Source organism: Anastrepha obliqua, chromosome 5, assembly GCF_027943255.1.
Source record: "Anastrepha obliqua isolate idAnaObli1 chromosome 5, idAnaObli1_1.0, whole genome shotgun sequence".
Lineage (NCBI taxonomy): Eukaryota > Metazoa > Arthropoda > Insecta > Diptera > Tephritidae > Anastrepha > Anastrepha obliqua.
Window position 1 is genome coordinate 80,635,782 of NC_072896.1, and position 25,123 is coordinate 80,660,904.

General features: G+C 35.3%; 1 pseudogene; it reads left to right on the forward strand.

Annotated features, from left to right (window-relative positions):
* Positions 1-5,246: 5,246 nt before the first annotated feature.
* On the forward strand, positions 5,247-5,418 carry LOC129249513 (U2 spliceosomal RNA; annotated as a pseudogene).
* The last annotated feature ends 19,705 nt before the right edge of the window (positions 5,419-25,123 follow it).

Genomic DNA, 25,123 nt, shown 5'->3' on the forward strand with positions numbered 1-25,123 from the left:
CGAACGCTCACGCGGTTTTTTCATCTCTGTCCACATTGCGATTTAGAGCGAAAACTTGCTGTTAACTAGACTAAATATTAGCGGTGAATTAAGCAGAAATGTTAATATATGAAATTTTAAAATATATAAGTATGTGCACCCAATTTTATTTTTACATGGTTTTTTAAGCGATTTTTAAATAAAAATACATTTTCTTACGAAATTTTCGTTCTTGCACGAATCTCAAAACAAACGTATTTTTCTTAAGGGCACCCCAAATTTTTTTTGTGTTTTGCGATATTTCGAAAGTGAAATTTTCATGCGGAAATTCCCAATATTCTCCTACAGCCCATTAACTAGGTAGAGAGTGGTCCGCGCGCTCCTGTACTCAATCTTTAAACTCATTTATCTCAAAACGACTTTTTCGGTCTGGTGTTGTGAAAAAAAAACAAAAAAAAACTATTCAACCGAATTGTCTGAAATTTTAATATGTTGCTCACACCATCAATGGCTATCGCCCGTACTAGAATCATTTGAATAATTCAATTATTTCGTATTTGTTTGACTAAAAAACTGAAAAAAACTCGATTTTATCAATTTTTTTTTTATTTTAATTATAGTTGCGGGACATACAGCCATGGTCAAATAAATAGCAAATTTAGACTTTGAAAGCAAAGAGTTCAATATATTTTTATTTTTTTCCACTTGAAAACAAAAAAATGGTCAACAAGGATTTCAGTTCTGATTTATATTAATTTACGAGAACATTGATAACTCACGAAACCTCCTGGACACATAAATAGCACATCCTAAAAAATTCCAAATAAAATCAAAAATAGTAAACAAATCAGATAGTTAAGTATGTAATAATATTGTTTTACCAGATTAGAATTTTGTACTATATCCACCGTTTTTGATCACTTCTTCAAGCCGTCGCTCCATGCTTTCTACAAGCTTGTGACATCTTTCCTTTGGAATCGAGTACCAAGCCTCCTCAACTGCGGCTCACAAATCATCAAAATTTTTAAAACTTTTGTTAGCGACTTTAACCTTAACGTCATTCCAATAATTTTTTATTGGATTGAGATCAGGGCTCTGCGCCGGCCAATCCAGTACATTAATTTTTTCTCTTCTGAGCCACTGCTTCACTGTCTTTGCAGTATGCTTTGTATCATTGTCCTGCATAAATGTCCAATTTAATGGACGCAAACACAAATGGCTCCATTTTATTCTGGAGTATATCTAAATACTGGAATCTATCCAGTTTACCAACCACGCGAACAACCGGCCCAACACCATGCCAGGATAAAGCTTCCCGAACCATGATGCTTCCGCCGCCATGTTTATGTAATCGTATTTTTTGTGAACCTAGGATTTAGCGCTTGGTTTCGTCAGTCCAGATTCTTGGTATATTTCTAGCTTTATTTGACGTGCCGACTTAAAAGGATCTGCTTTGCTCTTGCGTATTATTCCTCCATCCACATTAACATCAGTTTTTCACGGCCTTGGTTTTCTTTCTGTTTTTTTGCTTAGATAGGATGAATCTTTCTTAACTAAATTAAGAGCATTATAAAGAGCACATCATCATTTCAGTTATTTCTGCATAGCTTTTTCCGTTTCGACTCATATGGTATATTGATAACTGATACAGCATCGTCTCCGTAAACTTCACAAATTTCATTGGTGGCTTGCGTGGCATTCTTCCCTTTTTTACACAAAAATTTCAAAATATAGCGAATTTCTTCATTATTTTCACTCATTTTTGAACAGCTATAACTTTTTTTCAACTTCTCCGAATTTAATTTTTTTGGGTTAAATGAAGCTTACAATGTCACCTTTCTAACACCATAAGATATGACACAATGTGATTGGTAGCACTGGAGATAGATGACTCCAACGACATCTATTGACAAAATACGAAAAGACTTTTTCGACTACCCAATATAAGATCTCTTTTCTCCGGCGTGCAAATGTTTTCAACGTCCCATTTTTAGTAATTACTTTAAAATTTTATATAAGAAACAAAAAATTTATGGCAAATATCGCTGGAACAATATTAAAGTTTTACTCTCCGCTGCACAAGTTGAAATGCGCATTTTAGTGTCCACTTCAAAACAGCAAAAAGCAAAAATAAAATAGAACGCAAAAAATTCCATCGAAAAAAAAACGATAAATTCTAGCATAAATGTAAGTTTAATAACGGTAATAAATGTAAACAAACAAATTTATTTGATCAAAGCAGAGCTCGTACTAAAAACTTAACTTAACATATAAGATTCACATTTGTGCTATGTCGCTACAGTTATTCTGATTATTAATTTTTTGTGGGTTTTGTGTTTCAGATAAATAAAAGAGCCAAAACGGACAACACCGTCCAAGTCCAATTTTTCGGGAGGGTCAACTTCAGCGCCATTTTTAAAACTATTTAGATTAAAAAAACAAAAATTTGTTTATTGTTTTATTATTTTTATTTTATTATTATTATTTTTATTTTATTATTATTATTAAAATGAGAAAAAAATGTATTTTTTGGAAAAGTTTCTTGTTTTTAATTTTTGTATGTAAAAGAAGTTAAATAAAAGGCCTAAACAACGTAAACGTAATCTGTAGATCGTGTGGAAGAAAGTATTGTACAAGGTGGCGCAAAATTAATCATTCAATTTGAGTGATGGAAGTTTATTTGATTTTTAAGCGCTCCACGACTTGTCTGTTTGTGCACTCCAGCTGTCTAGTTCACGTACGACGCCATTTGCAAAAATTATGATTTTTTGGAGAGGGGATTAATTTTGTGCCACCTTGTATAAGCAAATGGAGAAATAAAAAAAGAGTTGCTAATAACAGACTTTGTTATAACGAAAACACCAACAGAAGCGCTTAATAACTTAAATAAAACTTAACAGATGGGCTGGGCAAATGTGACATAGTATCTGACATATCTACTGATGATAAGATTTTTGGTCCAGTACGTAGAAAACGTGCGCGCTTGTTATCAAGTAGCAAATAATAGTTGCAAAACTGTTTTTTTTTTTCATTTCATTTAAATTTTTTATATTTTTTTTACTTAGGGATTGAATTTTCACTGTACACTAATTTAAAATATTTTTTGCTATAAAAATTAACTATTTTTGTTTTATAAAAAGTTACGTAATATGGATTTCGTTATTTGTACGATTTTATGGGAAAATACTTAGAGTATTTTTATCTTACGCGATTTTTCAAAGTTGTGGTATATATAACCAAATTTATCAGGTATCTCATGCATTTTTTAACAATTTGTTTTCACGCTTTTCTACCGTTTAAAAAGAGAGTTTGGGTCTATGTGTGTAATGTGAATTAAAGTGAAAATTTTCAAATTGATTTAAAAATTAATCAAAAAGGAGTATTTTTTTAAGCAGAGTAATTTAAAGGAGAGAAAGTTGCACAATTAGCCATATTAAACTTTGCATTTTTCTTTTTTACTTTCTTTGCAGTGTACGTGTGAAAATCCGTTTTGCTGGTGGAGCTCAAAGCCGCATAGTAATCGAGTGTAGATACATATGACGAGTGGCGACTGATAGTTGTCAAAAGCATAAGGTACTTAATGGCCGGTGATAATGCCAACAGAAGGGAGGATGGATCCCAAGCCAGTAGTATAACGATAAGCCTCCCGGTTTATATGGGTCCTTCTACATCCTCATGGAGAGTGGTAGCGGCCAAGCGTAGTTTACGCTTTTCAAATCCTATCCCTACATAAGAAGCGCGATGCTTATTGAGCAACTAAAAACCATTGCAGAATAGGAGAATAATCATATTTTTGTCTTTAATTTTTGGCTAAATCCGTGGTGCTGTTGACTGACCGGTGCTTTTAGAGAGGATTTTCTTTAATATTCCGGCCACAGCTCTGCGTAGTGCGTCTCTCAAATCGGTTTATACTTTAATAAAATCTTTAAATATTTTGAGATAGACATTTTATTTTTAAAATATCAGCTATTGAAATTTTTGAATATTTATTATAAATAGTTTAATTCTACTTCCTTTTTAATGCCTATTCACCTTTTTTAATGCCTGCCCACTTAGCCTTTAAGAATCTATTATATTCATTTTCTTAAATAAATAAATGAAACAGCAAATAATCTAATCTAGTGACCGAAGAGTATAGTTTTTTTTACATCGTGAATATAATTCATTTATGTCATTGAAATAATATTCCTTAAATTTAACTTTAAAATCATTTTCAACGACTGCCTTCATCTCACTGTCGTTCGAAAATCATCATTCCCATAACTTCTTTTGATAAAATTTGATAAAAAGAAAATTGCAGTAAAAGACGGGACCCAGCTGATAAGTAGATGATAAATTTACATACATAGCTTTAGACATTTCTGGTCATTTCTAAAGCATCAGATTTCTTCTATATGACTGCCTCACGCGTCCATATCTCAAAATAAGCTTAGTATATATGTATATACTAGCTGCCCATTGCACTCCCTTAAGGCAAGTAAACAGTTTATGAAATTCATGCGCTGTCCCAAAACAAGTCACAATCCTCGAAACCGTCTTCTTCTCCATGAATTTCTTAAATGGCCTTTATGCCGTTTTAAGCTATTTTATCTACTTTTTTTAAAATCCCTTTCATCATCGGTCAAATCACTCTTCCACAACTTCGAAAAACTTAATAATTTCTCTAATCGTCATTGTTTGTTGAGCTGTGAGAGCAGGTAATTAACAAATACTTCTTTTTGAAGTGAAAACTTCTTTAGAATCGTTGGGAGTGATTTGAGAAAAATTGAAACGAAAAAGCGACCCTCTTGGCTACGAAGCGTTATATTATATGTTGATATAAACGTAGCGACGAACTAAATAACTTTTATTTTTTCTTGTGATTCGAACCAAGGATTTTGGATCGGAAGCTCACATTGCTAGTCGCTCGGCTACCGCGCCATGCTGTCGGCGCTGGCCTAAAAGTTATTTAGTTACGAAGCGTTATATTATATGTTGATATAAATCATTTTTGTGAGCGTGTAATTCTCAAAAGGTTTATTAGAAAATGTATTGACTAGGTAGTTTGTTGGTTGTGTATGGTTATCGCTTCTCGGCCTTATGGCTAAGATCAAAGTGATCGCATAAGATCGCTGTAACCTTAGCTAAGAAGCAGCAAACCTTAGCTAAGAAGCAGCATAATCGTTTATTTATATCTAGCGAACCGTCACTCTCGAAAAGAGTGCGGGAATTTTTTTTATGTATCACCCCGGGGGGGAAATGTCCCCCCGGGGAAAACGGTCTTAAAGCCCACTTTATCTATCTGTTCTTATCAGCTTAACATCTGATAGATCCTCCATCGGAGGACAACAAATGTTAAACTGATTTTTGGAAATGGGCGGAGTGTTTTAAAGGCTTGCTCCATCTCTGCCACGGGTTGGCCCGGTATTGCAGTACCGCCGGGATTTCGGCCTTGAATAAATACAAGAAGAAATATACTAATACATTTAGCTTTGGTGGGAAGAGACATAAATTTTTATATGAATACAAGTAGACGAAAATGGAAGAAATTTGTAAGTCTGTTTCTTCGGTCCGTTTGGGTATTTTTTTGACAACATCGAAACCAAAGCATTTGTATCATATTTTATCTATCATAAGCCACTCGTATCATTTGTTGACATTGAAAACATTGAGGATGAATAATAATAAAATGAAGAAAATAAAATATGAACTTTATAGCAATATTATAATGAACATATAATTATCCCGCCCCTAATGCTGCTTTCGTCTCATTCTCTCTCAGTTTGTTTTACGGAAGGTTTCACTTCTATCGCGTCTAACCGTTAGACTGGTATTTTTTTTCTGATGTGCAAATGTTCATGTAAAATCTGTCCAATTCATTTTTTCGTAATCTCTATTCTTCTGCTATCTGTCACAATTTAATTCTCTAGTCGAACAGTACTTACTTCTCAACTTTTAAGAAATTGTCTCTGATCACCGCCGTCACCATTTTTTTCCGTTCTACTTATACATGAAAGTGCAGCATCCTGAAGAATTGATGGCCTTTCTTCAAACATTTATTTTTGGCGTATTTTTATTTTTAATCGCAGCACGATGCTCCAAATTTCTAATTTATCTTGACTTGGTGTTTTTTTATTAGTCTAGGCATAACTGTTAGTGAACTTAATAAAAAGAGAGGCGTATTATTTACACCAACAATAAGTGAAGCATTTACATAGTTTTACAACCAACGGGATGATAAGTCATCGCAAGTACTCGCTTTAGTCGTAGTAGGATTATCAAACGCGCCTCGTGCACAGGTATGTTGGAGATTGATTAAGTCGTGAACTCTAATCTGAATTTTATGTGCGTTCAATTTTTACAGGTATACTACCAGGCATGAGAGCTCATACTTGGTACGCTGGCATTTTATTTATCGGAATGTTGTCGGAAGTTTAAGGTGCATAAAAAGCTTGTGCGCAGATAAAAGAGAGCTTCGTTCTTTCGCTCATATGTATATATTTTTTGGAATATACAATAAATATGCTTATTAAGAATATGCAATTTCACAGAGAATCTTAAGTTTGCGTAAACTATATAAATTTAAAAAAATCTCAGCATTACTGCGAAAGTATGTGAAATAAACGAATGAGGCGGAAATATAACTAATTATAATTATAATTTTATAATTAATTTTTTTTTTAATATAATATTTGGAAGTCGAAAATGTATGGAATAAAAAAGAAACGGAGAATTATGACTATTATTTAATTTTTGGTAGTTCAGTAATACAGAAAAAAGGTGAAGAGAAAATTATGACTTTTATGCAAATAAAATTGTTCTAATAATAAAGGAGAAATAAGGAATTATAGGTTTTATGTAATTTTTCTTTTTAAAGAATCAGAACCCTTCTTCATTTTTTTTTTTTAATTTTAGGAATTGAATAAATGTGAAATTAAGGAAGAATTATGATTTTTATTTCATTTTCTTTTTTAAGTGGACCAAATTTGTAAAAAGGGGAAAGGAAAATACATTTTTTTTAACATGTTTTTTTTTGTATATTCGGTTGTTGAAAAAATGCGAAATGTAAAAGGAAGAAAGAACTAAGACTTTTATTCTTTTTTATTTTATTTATGTCTTTTATTTATCTAGTTTTTGAAGTTCAAAAATATGGAAAGAAGAACGAAGGAAGAGTTATGATTTTTTTAAATTTTGTTTTGTTTTTAATAAACTATGACTCTTATGAATATTTTTTTAAATTCCAAAATCGAAAAAATGTTAATTAAAGGAGGAATTAAGAATTATGGATTTTAATTAAATTTCATTTTTAATTATTGGAAGTTGAAAAAATGAGGAATGAAGGAGGAACGAAAACTTATGCCTTTTATTATTTTTTTTTATTTTACTTTAGAAGTCGAAAAATGTTGAATAAAGGAGGGAGGAAAAATTAAAATCATTTAATTTTTGGAAGTTAAAAAAAAGTGTAAAGAAGGAGGAGAGGAGAATTTAGACTTTTATTTAAATATACTTTTCTTTATTATTTTGATGTGGAATTAAAAAGAATAACTCTTATTAATTTTTTTGAATGTTTTTAAATTGAAAAAATGTGTAAGGAAGCAACAAGGAAGAGCCACGCTTTCTATTAAATTTTGTTTGTTTAAAATAATTATGACTTTTAGTAAATTTTATGTTAAATTTTGAGTAGAGTGAGCAAGAATTATGAGTCCTACTTAACTTTTTGCTTTTATTTTCGGAAGTCAAAAAATTGAGAAAGAAGCAGGAATGAAGAATTATGATTTCCATTTAAGTTTTTTTTTTGTTTTTTTATTTTTTGGGGGTTTTAAGAAACTATGAGTTTTATTATTATTATTTCCTAATTTGCAAGTTGGTGCAAAACTAAGTTCCCCATGTTGTCAATAGATGCCGCCACCAGTGTGTGCTAGTCGATTCTAATCCGATAACCTAAACGTCATAAACCAAGCTTAGACATATGGAAAACAAACATTAGTGATTTTGTTTTGATATCATATACTTTTGGTATTGTGAAAATATCTGATTTTGTGCCGAATAATCGTCATTTGCGGGAAGTCTTGATTTTCCTCTTACATTCAAAAAAAAAAAAAAAACGACGGGTGAAGCGCATCGAGAGCTACAAAATGTTTATGGAGAAGCTGCTTTAAGTGAAACAAAGTACCGAGATTGGTTCCGTCGCTTCAAAGATGGTGATTTTATTGTTGACGACCGTCCGCGTGAAGGAAGACCAAAAACCTTCGAAGACGCTGAATTGGAGGCATTGCTCAATGAGTATCCGTGTCAAAAGCAAGAAGAGCTTGCTTCAGTATGAGGAGTTACCCGCCAATTCATTTTCAAGCCACTGCATGGTGAATGATTCAGAAACAGGGGACTTGGGTTCCTTATGAGTTAAAACAAAGGGATGTTGAACGTCGTTTTTTCGCCTCTGAACAATTGCTCCAGTGGCAAAAAACGAAGGATTTTATTCATTGCATCGTGACGGGTGATGAAAAATGGATTCATTACAGCAATCTAAAGAAATGAAAGTTATGGGTACTGCCCGGTCATGCTTCTACGTCGTCGCCTCGGCCGAATATTCACGCTGCCAAGGTTATGCTATGTATTTGGTGGAACCAAGTTGGTGTTATTTATTATGAACTGATAAAACCAAGCGAAACCATCACTGGGCATCGGTATCGACTTCAATTGATGCGATTGAGCCGAGCACTGCGCGAGAAATGGCCGCAATACGCGGAGAGGCATGACAAAGTGATTAAAGAGCATGACAACACTCGGCCTCGCGTTGCCAAACCCGTTAAAACCTACCTGGAAACACTGAAATGGGAAATTCAACCCCACCCGCCATATTCTCCAGATATTGCGCCCGTTCGAGGATCACCTGTTCCGATCGGTGGCATTTGGTATAGCTGAACTGCAGTTCCATTCATATGAAGACATCAAAAAATGGCTTGATCCGTGGATAGCCTCAAAAGATGAACAATTTTACCGCGACGGTATAAGAGATCTACCAGAAAGATGCGAGAAAGTAGTAGCCAGCGATGGATAATACTTTCAATGAGTCACTTGTAGCAATTTATTTCAGAATGAAGTTGTATTTTCATCAAAAAAACAGCGAGAACTTAGTTGCGCACCATAGGAAGAAGGAGGAAGGAAATTGTATGAATTCCAATTAATAATTTTTGTTTTTAAGAAACTATGACTCTAGCTTTTAATTTTTTTTTTAATTTCATTGTTATTTAATTTTTATTTTGTTTTTATTTTGAGAAGCTATGACTCCAATTGATTTTCTTTTTTAATTTAGAAGTTGAAAAAATGTTAAATAAAAAAAAAAAAATTATGACTTTTATTAAATATTTCCTTTTCTTAATTTTTGGAAAGTTAAAGTTTGAGAAAGTATTAAGTAAAGAAAAATTGTTTCTATTATTATTATGTAAATTTTTAATAATTAATGTTTTTTTTTCGAAAGTCGAAAAGCTTGTGAAGAAAAGATAAATTATGGCTGTGCATTTTAATATTTTTTTTTTAATTTTTGGTAGTTTAAAAATTGTATAATAAAATAAAAGTAAGTACTTTTCCTTAACTTTTTTTGGAAGTTGAAATAGTCTAAAATAAAGGAGGAAGAGAGAATCGCAACCGTTATTAATATAATTTTTAATTTTTGGAAATTGATTTTCGTTCGCAGTTAAATTAAAAAATAACCTTTTTCTAAAACTATGTTAAGTACAAAATAACAAAACAAAAAAAAAAAAAACGTTGGAACGCTTAACGCTCAAATACACAATAACTAAATATATTTACATATTTACATTTTTCATTGGAATAATATAATATTTATTTAAATCGTAATAACACGCAAAATACCAAATTCCGCAATTACATTTACATGAGTGTGTATGTGTGTAAGAATATTTGGCTGTCTGTCTGCATAACGTACGCTTAACCACCCGTCGCATTAATTGCTTTATCAAATGGAAAGGGAGTTCACACTTTTCACTCGCTGAAATGCGTGCAAAACCACAGGGCAGTGCCTCTGCCCTCGCCCCCGCCACTGCCTTCCCCTAGTTTTTCTGTAGAAATGTTCGCACTTGTGCCATAAATTACAAACTCGTCCAAATGTGTGCGCAGAGTGCCGAGTTACGCGCTTCGGCGATAGACACATAGTCGAGTACGTCCTTCCGTCCAAACACCCAGCTAGCCGCCGACCAAACTGTGGCCGCTGGCCATAACCGCAAATAATTCATAAATTTTATTTGAATATGAATTTTTCCTGTTGCAATTATGCAGCAAAATTGCGATAAAAGCAATTTAATTCATACAAAATTGTCTACATCCGCGTGATAAAGACTTATTAAAAAAAACAAAATTTAAAAAAATGTTTAATATATTTTCAACTATAGTCTGAAAACTAGTATCATTTTGTGGTAATTTATTTACGTGTTTTCAGCTGTTTCATTGTCGTACTGTCACAATTTGTGTTGACATTTAACTTTACTTATTGTAAGTATTATGCGAGTATTAACCACCAACAGCCAGCACTACGTCAACAGTTACTCGTAAAGTGTCATTCAATATTTTTTAAGCCGATAACGGAAAGAATTACAGACACTTTTTTACAAGTATTTCGCAATGCATAATTACTTTTACAATTGCACAATTATTAGTAACCGCTAAAATAACTGTACGAAAGATTAATTGATAAGCCTCTTGCCCTGGGGAAGATTTTGTCTTTGTAGGGGTAGTTAATTCAATTCTGGCTGTAATCCAAGAGACTTGGACTTGAAATTGGGTGCGTAAGCTCTCAGTTTCCACGAAAAGGATAAGTTCTAGGATAAACTTACTCAGACAAAAGCTACTTCCCCTCCTATAAACTAAGCTCAAAGGCATTTATAAAATCAGAACTACATAAAATAAGAGTACCTTTGGCAGTAAAATGGTCGGTTTCAATAATAGTTGGAGTCAAAACTAAAATGTGACCCTGGATGTATTATATTTAAAATACTACTTTTTCTTTTGTAAAAAAATTTGCACATGTGTATGCGGAGCCTTTGGAAAAATTTTTATACGCCTTTCTCACATTCAACCTATTAGCTGCCCATATAAATAATTTTATTAATTTAGATGTAAATAATGAAAATAGAGCCTACAGAGCTACGCTGCGATCGGGCGCAACGCGAGCCATGTGGGATTGCTACAGAGAGATAAAACAGGAACAGCGACGTATTATCAGAAAGAAGAAACGAGAGGCCGAAATACGTGAGTGCTAGGAGCTTGAAATGCACGCCAATAGGAACAACGCCCAAAAATTCTATCAGAAAGTACGGTGGCTTACAGAAGGTTTTAAGACCGGGGCGTTTTTCCTGTAAGAACAAAGACGGCGACCTGCTGACTGACATCCAGAGCATACTTAAATTATGGAGGGAACACTTCTCGAACCTGTTAAATAGTGACAGTTGCGCATGTCACATAGAATGTGAAGATCCCGATACCCCAGTCGTTGATGACGGAATGGTTGTTCCGCTACCCGCGGGAGCCGACAGACTGCCGACTGAGCTATTCAAACATGGCGGCGAGGAGCTGGTAAGGTGCTTGCATCAGCTTCTATGCAAAATATGGTCGGATGAAAGCATGCCTGCCGATGGGAATTCAAGTATGCTCTGCCCAATCCATAAGAAGGGCGATCCTGCAATTTGTGCCAATTACCACGGGATTAGTCTTTTAAATATCGCCTATAAGGTGGGTGCTAGCGAGCGTATTGTGTGAATGGCTGAAGGCCACCACCCCACCAAGTAGCTGATTGGACCTTATCAGAGTGTGTTTAGACCTGGAAAGTCTACCATCGACCAAATATTTACAATACGTCAAATCTTGGAAAATACCCATGAAAGGAAAATCGACACACACCATCTTTTCGTCAATTTCAAAGCTGCATTTGACAGCCGTAGCCGAATGGGTTGGTGCGTGATTACCATTCGGAATTCACAGAGAGGTCGTTGGCTCGAATCTCGGTAAAAGCAAAATTAATAAAAACATTTTTCTAATAGCGGTCGCTCCTCGGCAGGCAATGGCAAACCTCCTAGTGTATTTCTGTCATGAAAAAGTTCTTCATAAAAATATCTGTCGTTCGGAGTCGGCTTGAAACTGTAGGTCCCTCCATTTGTGGAACAACATCAAGACGCACACCACAAATAGAAGGAGGAGCTCGGCCGAACACCTAACAGAAGTGTACACGCCAATTATTTATTTTTTTTATTTGACAGTGTGAAAAGGAGTTATCTGCATGCCGCGATGTCTGAATTTGGTATCACCACAAAACTAATTCGACGTTGCTTAATCGTTCTCGCTAGAGTTATTTGATTTAATACCTACAGTTGAATATAGTATCTCCTCATAGGGACTCTTTCAATTTTCATAGTGCATACTTCAACTGTTTAAGCTCTGAAATCTCGGGTGTAGATAGAAACTCCATCTTTTGTGATAAAAGCGCATCTAAGTGCTTTGAAGTCTTCTTTTGAAGTCTTTCTTTATCTGAAATCTTTCGTAGAAACCTTTCCCATATTCCTGCTCGCATACCTAAACTGTTTTGGTATTCAAAAAACTTTAAAAAACTGAAAAATCGAAATAACAAATTTTTCCATCTTTACACAAACACAAATAGTACTGCATTTGAAGATAATTATGAATATCTTATCATGCTGTTATGTATAACAGTCAAAGTCCTATGCAAAGTCATTCTTAACCGAATCAGCGAAAAACTTGATGGCACTTTACGTAGAAAACAAGCTAGATTTAGATCAAGAAAATCGTATGTGGATCAATTTCCCACACTTCGGATCATACCTGAACAAATTGTTGAAATGCAGGAAAATCTCTGTCATGTCTTTGTTGACTTTGATAAAGCTTTTGATCGGTTGCTGCATCATTGTATATGGAGCGCGCTCCATCGTAAAGGAGTTCCAGATAATTGGTAAACCTAATACAGTCTCAATATCTTGGTTTCCACTATAGAGTGTTGCATGGCGGTGTGTTATCCGATCCAATTAAACCAGTTGCAGGAGTAAGATAAGGCTGTATCCTACGCAGATCGCGTTCGGTTGCGTATCAACATTGAAAAGTCTATGGCCCTCGACCTTTCGCATTCACAATGTAGGGACAATCCATCGAAAATATAAACAAATTTGCATATTTAGGTAGCCAAATACTGACATTGAGTGCAAAATAACAAAAGCCAGATCATCCTTCGCTATGCTCGAAGCAGCTAACCCCCAGACAGAAGCTAAGGATTTTCAACTCGAATGTGAAGTCTGTAGTGCTGTACGCGGTCCGTAGCGGTTTCAACAGAAACAAAGGGCCAAACTTTTATTAAGAAGATATTTCTGTATAATTAAAATAAAATAACTGTAAATAGGTAAAGGAACATATTTATATAATTTCAGATTTTTAGTAAATATAGTTTTTAAAAAAATTCCTTGGGACACATCTGTCCCAGCAGTAGTTTAATTATGGGATAAATATATCCCAGCAGTAAATAATCAGAACACAAATTTAGGTATTCAAGATTAAAAAATATTTATTCTTATCGAAACTGTTACATTATGTGTGGAATGGTGAAAAAAAAATCAATACATTAAGCTACTAGACATTGTTGGCAAATGATTTTAGTCCGTTTTTCAATTTTCCTAGACTGTCATCTCACGCATCTGTTTCGGCCGCCTTTTTCAACTGGAAGATGATCTCCAACATTTCGAAAATTTTGACATTCTTTGAAATCCTACCCTGTTTTCTGGTTCTTTCGTACAAAGATTCTGATCGTTCTTGACTAATCAACTCTTCAGCTAAATGCGCTATGAAATCGATAAATGGAATTTTTTGCGAGTGACTTCTTGATACAAAATATACGAATTATAAACACTGGTCAATATTAATCTAAAAAAATACTTTCTTTCACCATTTCGCACTTCTTCTATCTAAATCGTATAAAGTAATCATTTGGTCTGCATGATCTACGCCACCCATAGGTATATTGGTTGCAGAAAATCATAGCTTCAGGACATTCAATATTTTTAGCAGTACCATATCTCTTTTTTCGAACTGTGGTATCAATAGTGGCATTGTGGCAGTTGCTCATAAGTAGCGCGTCGTTTGTGCCTTACCACTTGATTGCTAATATCCCTTCATCACATACTGCTATTTCACATTCACCTCTTTCTTTTAGTTTAGTTTGAAACTTAGGTGTATTTTTACGATTTGATATAAACATTCCTACAGCAGGAAATTTTATAGGGTGAAGTAGACGTGTTCAAGTGAAAAAACGGTCGAAACACAAAGCTACGTTTGAACTCGTATTTGTTTCTGCCAATTTTAGAACCACACGCTCTCCCAAGGTTCCATCAGTATCTTCAGTTTCCCGTCCACTATATATGTTAGTGTCATAAACATACCCGGTTTCTGCATCGCATCTTGTCCAAAGTTTGATTCCTCTTTCCCGAAATCGTTTTGGCTGTTCATAAGTACAAAGAGATGCTACACAAATAAATCAACGTGCATTACCTACAATTAGAATTTCTTATAGAGCTTATGCGACTACGTAACTATATTATGATCGCAGATTTTTTCAAGTCGAATATGGTTTGAAACCTTGAGATTTCTGACAGTCCTTTCAATATTAATGTTCCGCGAACTGTCGAAATTGGTTCCTTGTGTATGTCTAAATTAGACATAACTAATGATATTGCAATCGTCATTGAAATTTTACCTGGATGGGATCTGCACATTTTGCACCTCGTCCATTTGCATGCGGGTGTATTTCTTGACCGCTGGAAGTTTGCGCCTATCATCCCAATCTTTAAGTCTGCAAATAAAATCGTGGTTAGAAATTAAAGACTTATTTCGAAACTAACAAATTGTTCCAATTTCATCGACTAGGTAGTCAACAATAAATTACTACAGGGTTGCCCATATGAGGCGAACCCGACGGATTTCGATGGCTCTTTGGGCCCATTCCAATCGACGAGGCTTGTCCGCAGGCAACAATCTTTGCGTCAATTGAATCTTATACGGGAATAAATGCAAATCAATGTGGATAATTCGTTGTAAGGTGGTCCGAGCAATACCCAACTGCTGAGAACAGAGATTTTGGGATGTCCTTGGCGACGCCTTGGTCGGTTTTGATTTGGCCTCTTTGGATTAGAAAGAGCATCACCAGTCGAAAACCTTTCGTACAAACATTTAATGGTGTTCTTAGAAGGCGCACTTTTCACATTATTTAAATAATTTTTGACTTCTTTGACAATTGACTTCTTTTGTTGAAAGTAAATTTCAAGAATTTGGGAGCGCTCGCGTGGCGTGTACTGTTCCATGGTAAAAATCTGCTGGGACTGACGCTTCCAATGCGGTATGTCATTAAGCGATCTGACGTCTCTGTCAAAAGATACAGGGTTGCCAGATGGGTACGTCGTATATTGGCAACCCTGTATTTACCACCAAAAATGTAATAGACCCGCAACAGCATGGTTTTAACTGCGGGCGCTTTACCGTTACAAATCTCGTGGTATTTTGTAAGATTTAACTCTTTGCTGATTATCTCAAACTATTCAATAAAATAACTTGCCGAACCTGTTCGCTTGGAGTGTCTAAAATAAGTTTATCCTGAATATAAACAAATTTCCCTGGATTCCGTGATAGTGCACTTGAAACTGGTTGGGAAATGCCTCTTTTATATAAGGCTCGTCAGGGTGCCTGGTCACAATATCTGCAGAAACCTGTGAGACGGATGAGCTGGCCTGACAGAAGACCTGTGAGGTAGTTTCTCTGCGAAATCAAAAGAATGGGATCCCTTGGAGAGGTGGTTTGCTCTTGGAAAGGGAGCAAGCGTATATAAACTTGCAAGGTCGTGAAACCATCCTGGCTACTTGTGGATCGGAGACACTCGAGGAATCTTCTAAGCTTTATAAAGTCTCAGCTCTCGAAATCTGTGCGTGCCCTTACTGAACACTGTCCGCGAAGTTATGCATGGTGTGTGACTCGGCATTACTTGGAGTGCTTTTACATCACTTATATCGAGGATGAGGTGAAATTAGCTCAGCAACTCAGTAACTCAGTCATCGTTCGTTCGTCATTCACTAATGCATTGGTGCAATGGCCAATTGGTGCAAAGATCCGAATCTGTGGAAAATAAATGTGGAAAAAAATGTACATATAATATACATACTTATACATATTATTCTATTGTTGTATCCACTGCTAAAAAAGGAAATCACAAAATGGACGCAAAATATGCATATCCTAATTAAATCATTCATAGAAGAGAATTTTGATGCAACGCAGTCACTAGCTATTTATTGTATGTGTTTCTAAGCATGGTATAATATGTACAGTGGTGGACATGAAAATGTGAACACCTGAAATAATCTCATTTTGTGATTATTTTTGGTATTTTTCAAATGGAAATTTATTTTATATTGTTGCTTATTGGAAATATATTTCTATAATAATTTAAAGTGGAGGATCGGTATAAATATTATAAGTAGAGCGGAAAGTTCCAGTCTTGCTTGGCGGATAGCGCTGAGCACTTTCTCTGTGAGTGTCCTGCTTTTGCTAGAGCGAGGCTACGAATTTTGGGTTCTGATGTCATAAGAATGAGTAATATTCGTTCTCTAAAACTGGAGGATATTTACAGATTTGCCAAAGAATCTCCAAAGATCTCACAGAAACTTGACTCTGTCCCTATTCTTTCGTTTCTCTTTCTCTGACACTTTTCTCCTTGACTATCTACCATCCTTCCGCAGCTCTAAGAGCAATGGGTATTTTAGCCTGAGTACTTAGGAGCCACCAAGTCTCTTGGCTCCACCAATTCAAATTTCAATTTCAATTTCAGGAGCGGCAAGTTTTCAAATAGTATGGATTCTAAAAAAATATTTTTTTTTTGATTTTTTTTAATTATATCCAAATTCCTCATATTATTTTCTAAAGCTCGTTTGAAAAGTCCACCAAGTTTGAGCCAGATCAGTCCTTTCATTTGTATGCGGCATTCGTCTGAATCGAGGAAGTCGAGCAATTTTCCTTTTACATCACGACAACGCACCAGCTCACGGCTCAGCAGTTGTGGTGGCATAACTAATGCAAATAGGGTTCCAATTAGTTTCATATCACCCTTATTCTCCAGATTTGGCTCTCTTGAATTCCTCGGACTATCATTTGTTCCTCAATTTGTGGAAAGGGTTGGCTGGAAAAAGGTTTTATTCGAAGATGGAGGTAAATGCAGAAATGAATAGCTGATTTTAGACTTGAGCAAATTCTATAAGTCGGAATGGATCAACAAGCTAGAACAGCGTAGAACGAATTATGTAAGCTTAAGAGTAGGCTATGTCGAAAAATTAAGAAAGGTTTACGCCAAACAATTAGGTTAAGTTAGGTTGCCCAGAGAGCGGGCCTACCTGCATGAAGAAATCAATCATCCTTTGTAACACCATTGCAAGGAAAAAAAGGTGAAGGAAACCGATAGGACGAAAGGCGGGAATGGAATGGTTGCGGAAAGGAGGGTGGTTGAGTGTATGTGGATAGACTAAACTGATGTTACCTGTCATGTCCGATCGACTGTCGCAAACCCTTCTGCCATTAAGCAGAGGGGAGTGTAGACGGCTGGTTGGACTGATGACGGGCCACTTTCTGTGGGTGAAGCACATGGAAAGGTTGGACATCTAAGACAGTGTACTCTGCCCAGCTCGTGAAGAGGAGGATAAGACGGCGGACCCCTTCCTTTGTGTCTGCCCCGCCTTCGCTCGAATAAGGTGTGAGGTCTTAGGCACTGATGTGTTAAGAAGCGACCATCTTGGCTCCTTGGCACCGCAAGATCTACTCAGATTTCTTCGGAGATCGGAGAAAATTAAAAGGGAATCCAAGTGTAGTACAATGGACTTAATGAATGTTTGAGTGCTGCACTTGCTAGTTGTCCCGACAAAAAAAAAAAAAAGTATGTGGATTACGAAAGGTGACTTATTTGCGGTTATTTTAATCGGTTTTGCTGGTGAAGTTCATCAGATTTTTGCTATAAAGGTCTGCTATATCAGCAGGCGTAGGAAAGAAGTGAGAAATAAGATGCCTAAATCTTAATCCCACAAGAGCAGAGCGGCTAAGGAGAAGGTGCTGAGATCATTCCACCTCATCCTCCATACAGCTGACGCAAAAAGGATTCGAAGTAATTCCAAGTCTGACCTGTGACCCCCAAATAATTAAGTAGATTTTATTTTTTGCACGGACTTTTCAAACGACCATCTTATAGCACACAATGATTCTCTATCCAAATTTTCAATGTACGATATTTTGAGAAGTCAATTATTCTTTTTTGAACTACTAGAATGTCATTTGAAATTGATTCTACAAAATTATATAGAAGTGTTAGCGTAATTTTATTATACCACACATATTTTATCACTTTACTCAACCACTCTCTGATTTCTGGCTCATTACCTGCATTCTCGTAGTATGACAAAGGTACTCTAGAGGGGCGACATATCGTTGCTACATTCAATTGCTACTTTATAGGAAGTATCATAGAAAGTAGAGCTAAACCTAAATCTGTTGCATTAGTTGCCTAAATTTAAATCTGTTGCGCCTAATAAAATAATAATAATTTCAAGACTTTCAGTAGTTTTTTTTACTACTTGGCATTTTTTAACTTAAAACTGCAGTATCAATCACAGTTACCCTACTTGTTCACATTTTTACGTCCGCCACATTCGCTTGGCATATTCACACATACACACACCCACATAATCATTCCAATGAATACATCGCATACAATTAAACACACATTTCACAATGAACTTATCTAATTAAAATGACACTCTCCATTTCAATGCAATTCAGAGAGAATGAAAATAAAAATGTGAAAATGAAATATCAACTGAATGCTAACAAAATGCAAGAATTCCAACTCGGGCGGAAGAGGAACGACAAACCGGTAAAATAGAATAGTGTTGAATGCAAAAAAATAATAATAAGTGAAAACAGAGCGCCACATTATTCACACTTTAACTCATTCAGTGAAACATTGTGCATATACCATATACACAACTACACATACTCGTATGTATGCATGTATGTGTGTATAGACAAGTGTTTGTTTGTTGAATAGTTAAGCTCAACTACGTGCGGTTGTATGAATTTCCGCAACTAATTGAAACCTTGTGCCATAAACTCTCTCCACACAAACACACGCGCCCACACTCACAAACGAGAAGCCATCAGCGCGCACGCTAAGCTTGGTCACAGCTACGAAGCCAGGCGACACAAAAATATCACGCACACGCACACATAAAGGCATACATTCATATTCATGCTTAATTGTAGGCATAGACTTGCTTAGTATGGATATCTACTATGGTGCTGACTAGTTAGTGGCGGCTGCAAGTGTGTTGGTGGATGAGACCCGGCATACGCGCGACGAACGCTTCGGTCTATAAAAGCACAATTGCTGTGGCGGCGAGTTAACGAGCTCGCTCAGCTCAACCCGGCAGCTTGTGCGTGTCAAAACGTTAGAAAAAATGCCATAAAAAATACAGGACATAAAAAGTATAGCAACAAAAAAAACAAGAAAAGGCCTTATTAATAGAAAAAGTGGAACCAACTACAGTTTACCTACTTAGGACTACTTTGAGTTATTAATTCATTCGGCAAACATCTTTGCAACTTTTATACTTACGAGTAGTTTCGTTAATTTTGCAAGGGAAATATGAAACTGTAGTATTTTCTTATGCTATAAAGAAATTAAGTTGAGATGGTTACTGGTGATCAGCAATGGCACCAAATTAAAGGCGCAAAATGCCACACTAGACTTTTTAGCAAGTACCCAGGGTGTGTGGTAACCAAAATCACTGACCACTCGAAGTTGGATTTGAACTTTTCGGTCTCGGATGGGATCCCGCTATTAAAGTCCCGGGATTTCGGAATTAGCACCGGGGTTTACTATTAACTATTTAGCAATAACTTAACTCGAAAAATTGCATCAATATTGTTAGAGAATATATTCTGAGAATAAATAACAAATAATATATTATATAATATATGGGGTTAGGGGAAGTTAGTATTTTCAAAAAATTATTTTTTTTTGCCTTTTCTTAAAGTATAATATCATGAAAATATTGTGTGAAAATTTAAAGTGAATCCGACAAATATTTTTCGAGTTATTCAACAATTAACAAGCGCTCGGGCGCTCCGGAGCGTTCGAGATCAAGAAACTAGCAGCAGCTGCACGTATGCAAGTGACAGATAAGCGCGCTAACCATAACACTCGAGAAGGTAGAATGCTACGTAGGCAACAGAAAATTGATATTTTTATAAGCTGCTGTGACGGCTGAAGAACTATTACATGGCTCAGGAATTGACGACACTGTGTAAGTAATTAAATAATTCGGAAGCTCTATATAAATCGATGGCGAATCTTTAAATACGTTTTTCTCAAAACTATGTTTTTTGAACTGGTGATCACTGTAACTTAAAAACCTCTTGGTAGATTTCAATAAAATTTGTCCTGCTTTTGAAAAACATAAAAAGCTCGTGCCTGATCCAGGGATATTTTTTTCAAAAATTTTGACTTTTTTTAAACAATTAATTGTCTGTTTTTTTCGCGAAAATCTGAAAAATATTTGCTGAGGCCGCCATATTGTTAATTTTGTAAAAAAATCAGGTACAAGATTATTTATTAACAAAACTCATTTCTCCTGTTCGATTGATTTTAGATGAATCTCCAAGGACTTGTGATGATCACCGTAAGCGACTTCTGGAGAAACGGGCTCCACACAAACAGCGATAACTTTTAGAATTATAAATGTTTTTTTTTTTGAAACTTTGCTTAAGTCAAGTAGAAATATGGTGTATTAATGCCATATTTTAATTTTTGTAAAATGAAGCAACTGACTAGCAAAAAACAAGCTTTTGAAAATCATCATTGTTTGGGGCCTCTGACTACTCCTAACCCCATAAATAGTTTTTTATATAAAATAAATTTAATTTATTATTAACATAATAAGTGATGTTAGTTATATTTATTCGCATTTAATAATATCTAAGCGTGTACATATCTGAACAAGTACTATAATTTGGAGAAAAAGATGGATGTATGGACGTCTGGAACAAGATGGACTTAAAAAAATTGGAAAAGTACAAAAAAAAAAACATTTGAAATAAATTCTTATATTTTTTAGTATCGTACAATTCAAACGGAATAAGCAGAAAGTAGCAGGCTTTAACACATATTAATTTTTGCTAAAACAAACAAAAAAGGATATATTCCTTTTTGCTTTAGAAGAAACCAAAAACAAAACAGACATATCCATATTTGCGAAAAAGTTGAAGTCAATGTTGCTTTATCTGCTAAAAACAAGGGATTTTTTGACTCCTTTCAATAGCCTCCATTTCATTAGGGATTACAAAACCCGAAAATACCGGGATTTTTATCTAAAACCCCGGGATTGACAGCCTTATAATAAACGAGACATATTAAGCTGAAACACAACTGAAGAGTTTTCAAAACACCAATTTCTTCGTTGGTTTAGAAGATGCCAAAAAACAAAAGAGGGTAAAGAAAAAAAGTTTCCCCTAAAAAAAATGTTTCCTTTGGAATTCCGTGCTCTGTCGTATTTTCTTATTTATAAGTGAGCTCAGGTTAATAGGCTGATCAATAATGATATCACATTGACCAGAACTAGCACCTATGGTTGGAGTCAAAAGCTTCAAATCCTCCTCCAAATGCTCCGTGTTTGCAAGTTTTAATATATTGTTCATCCTGTACTTCGCTACAACTCTCAATTAAGTAAAGTACGGATCAAGAACGAATAGTAAAGGCAGCTTAGTTACGATCTGCTAGATGCTGCGCACCCGCTGGAGGTGTTCCAACGTGCTCTAAAGAATACCTTCATTAAAGCTGACTATGCCTCACTTTACACCAGTCCTATTTTTGCCACGTACTTTGGTACGTTGGCGTACATAAATGATGAGTAAGTACAACAACCACAAGACTACAATTTAAGAGGGCGGTTCAATAAGTACACGTGTTTAATCACGGAGGGAGTTCTTGAGAGAAGTCGGTTTTAGTATCCTGTGCTGCCATCTATCAAACGTCGACAAAACAAATTTCAGACTGATTGATAGGTTGGTTTGGATTTGACAGCTATTCGAGTAAGACGTATTTCGTGATTTTTGCAAAGATGGAAAAAGTGCAGTTTCGTTCGGTAATTCGCTTTTTGTTTTTGGATGAGGAAAAATGCGAAGAGATAAAAGCAAAATTGGATACTGTCTATGGGGACCCTTCGCCATCTAAGACCACAGTTGGATATTGATTCAACGAATTTAAACGTGAGCGAACATCCGTTTTTGATGAGGAGCGATCAGGGCACCCGGCAGACGTGGTTAGTGAAGAAATCATTCAAAAAGTCCACGACATGATTCTCGCTGATCGACGAACGAAAATCCGCGAAGTAACAGAGGCCATAGGTGTGTCGACTGGAACGGTAATTGATATTTTACATGATAAGATGGCGAAGAAAAAATTGTCAGCCCGAGGGGTGCCGCGATTCCTCACGGTGGTAAACAAGAGGATGCGGCTGTTAACTTCGAAGCAGTGTTTGGAGAAATGTATGCGAGACCCGAAAGAATTTTGGCGTCGAATTGTCACCATTGATGAAACCTGGATTCATCATTACACAACAGAAACTAAGCAACTATCAAAACAATGGATTTCTCGCCGTGAATCTGCTCCAAAGAAGGCGAAGACAGATTTTTTGGTATGCGAACGACATTTTTTGGTACGGCGGCTGCCGTAGCCGAATGGGTTGGTACGTGACTATCATTCGGAATAAAGAGAAAACTTAGGTTCGAATCTCGGTGAAAGACCAAAATGAAGAAAATGTTGTTTCTCATAGCGGTCGCCGCCTCGGCAGGTAATGGCAAGCCTCCGAGTATATTTCTGCAATGAAAAAACTCCTCATAAAAAAAATATCTGCCGTTTGGAGTCGGCTTAAAACTGTAGGTACCTCCATTTGTGGAACAACATAAAGACGCACACCACAAATAGGAGGAGGAGCTCGGTCAACCACCCGAAAAGGGATGTACGCGCCAATTACATATATACATATATAACGGTGCCATCCTCATGGATTTTTTAGAAAAAAAGGGCAATCCCTGGACAGTACATCAGTGAGTTATTGGACCGCTCTCACAAAAAAATGAAAGAAGACACGGCCGCATTTGGCGAAAAAGAAGGTGCTGCTTCAACACGATAACGCACCAGTATATTTGTCCGGAATTGTCGCCGCCAAAATCCATGGATTGCGTTATGAATTGCTGCCGCACTTCCCCTATTCACCCGATCGGTCTCCCTGTGACTTTTTCTTTTCGCTAACATGAAGAAATGGCTCGTGGAAGAAAATTTAGTTCCAACGAAGAAGTCATCGCAGAGACAGAGGCGTATTTTGGAGAGTTCGACAAATCCTATTTTTTTGAGGGGTTAGAGAGATGGCCGGAGCGTTGGGAGTGGTGTATCTTTATAAAAGGAACTATGTTGAAAAAAAAATTTTTTTTAAATGGTGTCTTCATTTCTAACACGTGACTTATTAACCCTCCTCGTACATATGGAAAGTACAACTCAGAGAGTTAGTGGTTATTGACGTTCTGAGAGAATGTTAGTGCATTCAATTGCTATGCATACATCTGTTTCAACACATTTTTGACTGGCAATTTTAAGCTGAGTCTATCTCATATCAGCGGCTATTCAATATGGAAATGAAGCAATATAAATTTGTTTATACATAATGAAATGAAGTGAAAATTTCGACATATTTCTCATATAACTTTTAATTGAAATAGTTAATGCAAGTACACGAGTTAGCTCGTGAGCGGGCAACAAAGTGTTAAGATAGATGCCAACAACACGATGAAACTTTAAATGATTTTTCATCGAAGTGTAATAGGAATTTTTATTTAATAATATTTTAAAATTGGGAACATTTAATATTAAAAAATTTAACAATTTTGTTCAAAACAAAAATTTATAAATTCGAAATATCATAGGTGGTTTTTATTAATATATTTTTCCTACATTCAAATCGATCATCATCAATTCAAGAGTTCTAAGTTGAAACAAAGGGTTACAAATTAACATTCGCTGGAATCGCCATTACAAAAAAAAAAGAATTAACCCCAAAAATAAATTTTTATTTAACAACAAATTTGTTTTTTGCACCACATTTGAATGTTTTTCTTTTTTTAATTTCCAAAAAAACAATGTATTTAAGAAAACATTGTTTTTTATAATAAAGGAAAACATTGTTTTTTATAATACGGTTCAATTATGCATGGAACAAAATATCGGCCAAACGGCCTCCGCGGCCTCGGCGGCACACCTCCATCCGATTGTCCAAATTTTCGATGACGCTGAGGCATAATTGAGGTTCTATGCCGTAAATGTGCCGAATTATCTTATCCTTTAGCTCTTGAACTGTTGCTGGCTTATCGTCGTACACCTTTTCTTTCAAATAACCCCAAAGAAAGAAGTCCAATGGTGTCGTTGACGTTTAGGTGTGGTTCACATTCAACATCGGCCCTTGAAATTTAGCCACCCTTTACATTTGAATATTTTTTTTTTAATTTAACTGAATTAAAAATTTTATATAGTTTTTTAATGCAATATTTTTGTCATGCCTTTAACTTTTTTAATATTTTGCAAATACTTATTTTTCGTATTCTTATTAACATAAAACATTTATATAAATTGCATAAAATTTTTACATAAAAAAATTTTTTAATACCTAACTTTTATATAACTGCTTCTGAAAGCTTAAAACAATTAAATAATTTTAGTACAAATAATTTTATTATTAATTTTATAAGTTATACATTTTTTAATATACATATGTATATATATATTTTTTTTTTGTTTTAACGACCGCCAAATATTTATATCTCATATTTTATTTTGTGAGCTATTGACCGGTTAACAAAATAAATTTAAAAATAAAAGAAAAAAATTTATGATTTTTTTTTATTGTTTTATTTATTTGTCTATCGCTGCGTCCACAAGTAGGAGCCAACTTCAAGTCAAGTCCTGGCTTGGCGGCAACTTTTTTCGTCATTTTAGAAAAAAATCTAAAACCACAAAAAA